Source organism: Vulpes vulpes, chromosome 12 (genome assembly GCF_048418805.1).
Source record: "Vulpes vulpes isolate BD-2025 chromosome 12, VulVul3, whole genome shotgun sequence".
Taxonomy (NCBI): domain Eukaryota; kingdom Metazoa; phylum Chordata; class Mammalia; order Carnivora; family Canidae; genus Vulpes; species Vulpes vulpes.
The window spans coordinates 60,406,388-60,411,158 of record NC_132791.1 but is presented as its reverse complement, the minus strand read 5'-3'; the positions used below and the strand labels follow the sequence as shown (position 1 = coordinate 60,411,158).

The following is a 4,771-nucleotide window of genomic DNA, read 5'->3' as shown; positions in this document are numbered from 1 at the left end:
AAATCTATCTTATCCTCACATTAAAATCTGTTCCCTCCAAATTTACCACCATCTGATAAGAGCATACTCCTTCTCCATAGGCCAAAAATGCCCAGGTGAACAAAATCAGAACGTTCTTCAACCTGACTATTCGACGTTAATATTTCTTCCCTAAATCGTTCTTTGAAGGCTAAGTGGGAAAAGCAGTCTCCACGTCACCATGGCATTTTCCATTAGGAAGAAAGTGTCCGCGATTCCTACGTAGCTAGTGGGTAAGTACTGAGAGACAGGGCAGTACTTCGTAGACTTAGATAAGTATGCGAATAACCTGGAATCTCCGTGCATCCTGATCCAGTGGGTGAGGGCTGGGCCCAAGGCCTCGCATTTCCAACCAGCTGGCAAATCGTGTCAAGGCCGCAGCTCTGGAAAACACACTGGGAGCAGCCAGCTCTATTTTTACATTATTGTTTTCAGTTATTTACATCCACAATTGCTAGTTTGAAATGCTTTCCAGCTTTCTGAGGATTTTGGAACATAGAGGTAAATGAAAGAAAGGAAAAAAATCAGTGATCTCAGTTAGCAAACCCCACGTCTGCGGTGGCAACAAGAGAGAAAGGGGATAGGCCCGTGCCAGGCTGAGGAGGTGGCAGCAGGTGGATCGGCCTTCCCGAGAGTTCCCAACTCACCACTCACCTGCCCACTCCGCTAGAAGCTTCTATCTTGAACCTCACATCTCCATGGAGTCCCTCTGTGTGTCATTATCTGTTCAAAGGTGAATTATTACTTAATGACTGAGCAGGGTTGAAAGCAGCGAGTTGAGAAGAGAAACCGAGCAGATGCCAAGGGGTTGGATGAAACGTGTGCATGTTTATCTGGGAGGCAGGGAGCCAGGGGAGAGCAGAGCACGGATGGGATCGTGAGGAAGGAAAGTAAAAATGCCCACAGTGAAACCTGCAAGATGCCGAAAACAAACTTCCTTGATTTCCTGATTTGGCTCAGGGCTGGGCTCCTGGTACTCGTCTTTCTTTTCTCATTAACCATAGCTGGATGCACAGAAGACCTGTATTTAAATCTCAGTGGGCTGTTGAGGTCTGTTGATTTAGGTTTTATTTATATTACCAGATTAGATCATTTCCTCTTGAAAATGGTACGTGAACTCTAGAGGAGAAGAGCCTTTATCTGATTTCTATTGAGGACACAGGTGGAAGGAGAATTTTGTTTTTAAAAACTTACAAGGACTATTGAGTTTTCAAATCAAACAATGCGAACCTTCTAAAGTGACCAAAGAGAAACCCACATATTCACAATCAACCTCTAAAGCTACTGCGGTTTCTTGGTTTCTTTGTTAGAGCCTCAGAAAAACTCTGCATTCCTAAGCCACTTGAGATGTAAACAAAATAGAGGTGCTTATCAGATTTCACCAGTCCCACACTTTGCTTCATTTTTGTCTCCACTTGCCCTTCTGGGGAAAGGATTAATGGATTTCAACAGAACCTCTGCAGGCCTCTGAGGAGGTGGCTCCTGGCTTGATTTGCTCCCTGTGTGCGGTTGTAAAACACTGTGACCAAATGACTGAGCACTGCCAGTAACAGACCCTCCCCACACCATGCTGGGTCTCTAGCCAAGAGCATTGCCCCTCTACCTGGCTCTTGAGATTAGTGCAACAACAGTATTTTCTGGTGAAATGGACTCAGTAACTCGTGGCTCAGAGCGCACAGTAAAATCATAGTAACCATTTATAAACATTAAAACATTAATCCTTTCCAAACAGGTCCTGATGAGAGCAAGGCTAATTGCAGCAATGACCTGAAGGGTAGACACTGTTTTGCATTCATTTCCCTCATGGTGGTGGCACCCATCTCAGGAAACCCTGCAGCTCTGCTGTGCACAGGTCTAATTGGAATTATAAGGCTCAACATGGGCATTCCTGCTAGATGAGCTGATTTTCATCGAAGAGCTAAAAGGTAAGTAATTCTTATTTTGGGTAGTTAGAGTCATTTAACCATTCTACAAAGACTACAGCTCCTTAAACATCCTTTTATGACTCCCATTCCTGCATTTATTTTTGTTTTTATTGTTTAATAGAAAACAAAGTAGATCAAATATTTTCATTTTTATTCATCAGTGATTTGTATATTTATGTAATATCCATGTTTACTACCATAGACACTTGGGCTATATGATTTCATTTTGGTAACTTCAAGATGTATGTAACAGAGTTTTCTTTAAAAAAAAGTTATTTGTAACAGGAATAAAAATTATCACTGTGGGAAGATTCATTCTATTTCCCTCTGCTTTCTGCTTTTCCATTACCACTCTACAAGTGGACTCTGGATTTGTTTGTTTGTTTAGATTTCACCCATTTACAAAAGAGAGAGAGAGAACGTGTACATGTACAAGAGAGAACATGAGCAGGGAGTGGTAGGAGGAGAGGGAGAAGCAGACTTCCTGATAAGCAGGGAGCCTGATGACATGGGGCCCGATCCCAGGACCCCAGGATTAAGCCTGAGCCAAAGGCAGACACTTAACCAACTAAGCCACCTAGCTGCCCCTGGAACCTGGATTTTTAAGAGTATGAATGTTTACATCCTGGCTAACTCAACTAGTTCGTTTGGAAAAGCAAAGACTATGAATAAAATGCAAAGAAAATTTAAAACACCATTGTCAATGTTATTATTACAGCATTGCTTAGTGATCTACATTTATAGTGAGCATAGCTTAACGCACAGAGTTGCTGACTCACTATATTGTATATCTGAAACAGTATTAACTATACCTCTTTTAAAAATAAAGTGACGTGATATGCTATGAATAAATTAAACTTTTATTAAACAAAAAAAAAAACACACAGAGAGCCCTTTCATCACATCTTCATCACTATGACAAGATTTCAGTTTTCTGCTCTAACAGCAATGATGATTATCTTTGTTTTTTTATTGTTTACTAGAAAAGTAAGTTCCCTGGAGAATTTTGGGGTCTGCTCACCTCTGTACTCCAGCACCTAGAACAGTGGCCAGCCCAGAGTAGACAACCAACATTCTTAATGTAGGGATGTGCTAACTGGTCAGACAACCTCAGATCCTGTCTTAACCTCATCCCCTGTCTGTTCTTAGGCCAGCAGCTTCCTGGCCAGCTCTGAAACCATGGCCAAGAACCCAGCAGTGGGCAATTCACAAAGAAACTGAGTGTAGCTGGGCCTGATAGTCCATGCCATCAGATAAAGTGTGGAGTTAAGTACCACAATAACTTAACATAGTGCTACATTAGCATATCAGCTTATGAAGCATTTTAGCAGCTTCATTAAAAATGTGACAAGGACTTACATGAAATTAGTAAAGCACATCTGAAAATTATTTTTAAAGTAGAATTTAAGATTTTTTTAAACCAAAAGGATTTTTCCTGATATGTCTAAAGAAAATTAAATTTTAAGTCAAACATTTTTTCCCACTATCATGTAATTTTTTAGAAAAGCTGTCTAAACATACTTAAGCAGAGAGTAACTTTAAAACCTATGTAGCTGCAACCTACATTCAGCAATTATTAATTCTTTTTCCAAACTTTATTTAAAATTCAATAGGATGTCTTCATAATTGAAATTTAAAAAAGATTCAGCCACCAGAAAAAAAAGTTTGAATATTACTATAAAATAAAAGTTGGAAGAATTTTTGTTGTACATTTTTTCTTTCTTTTTTAAGTAATCTCTACTCCTGTTGTGGGACTCGAACTCATGACTCCATGATCAAGACTCATGATCTACTGATGGAGCCACCCAGGAATCCCTCTGTTGAACAATTTTAAATGTTACTAAGACAAATGGGTAGGGGTTCCCTGGAAATAAATATAACCGAAATTCCTTCATTACAAATGCCTGAGTCTTTTCTGTTATTGTTAATAACATTAAAATATCATTGAGCTTTATATGTACCTAGAAACCATATATCCAGGCGGTGGATCAGAGGGCTACATGTCACCTTGGAGTGAATTTTGAAATTAAATGATGTCTTCTTTGCCCAAACAGTAATCCTCCCCTAAAATTCTCAAACTTCACATTTACATGTTTAATATATAGGTAGGTTGGGTATGCCTATCTAGGGTAGGGAAGGAGATAAAAGTAGGCTTTCCTAGTTGAAAGAAATAATAAAGTGGAGATTTGAATTTTTAAAAAGAAAAAAGAAAACCAAAGAGGATTCCTTTCTTAATTGAAGAACTAGGCAGTCAAAAAACTTTTGATCATCCTTCTTCTACAAGTTTGCAAATACATATGCAATCAAGTAATGACTTTCTGGTACTGGAAACAGGAAACACCTGATATACAAGATTCTCTTTTCTATAGATGTATTGTCAGGAACAGGGGCTAATTAAGGAAAGACCAGGCAGGCTTGCCTAGGGCACTATTCTCTAAGAGGGACTAAAAAAATCATGGAAATCACAAGATGGAGAAACTTGTGTTTACCATATTGCATCTTACAAATAAAATGTGTTTGGATGAAATGCTTGGGGAGGGTGTGCTGAGATTTCCTCCAACTGCCAAGAAGGGTGGGCCAGGCAGTGCAGACTCAGTTGTGTTAAGTGGATTATTCAAGGCTGGTAATGCTGACTGCCCTGTTATGGGAAATGAAACTTACTCCTCCACCTTTCTCCTACACAGAGCCCACACTCTTTTCAAAGTAATGTACAAGTCTTTAGATAATATGATTTTTAAGGGACCAAATTATTAACAAGCCAAGACGTCCACAGTCCCTGTCTTCTTTCATTTGGGCTGCTGTAACACAATAGCACACAAAGGGGGGGG

The 4,771-nt window shown here is 39.6% G+C and overlaps 1 long non-coding RNA gene across 1 annotated transcript; it reads left to right on the top strand.

Moving 5' to 3' along the window:
- Positions 1-882: 882 nt before the first annotated feature.
- LOC140594592 (uncharacterized) lies at positions 883-3,813 on the top strand. Its single transcript, XR_011995592.1, has 3 exons — positions 883-991; positions 1,751-1,943; positions 3,675-3,813. It is a non-coding gene; the product is annotated as an uncharacterized lncRNA (long non-coding RNA).
- Positions 3,814-4,771: the final 958 nt, after the last annotated feature.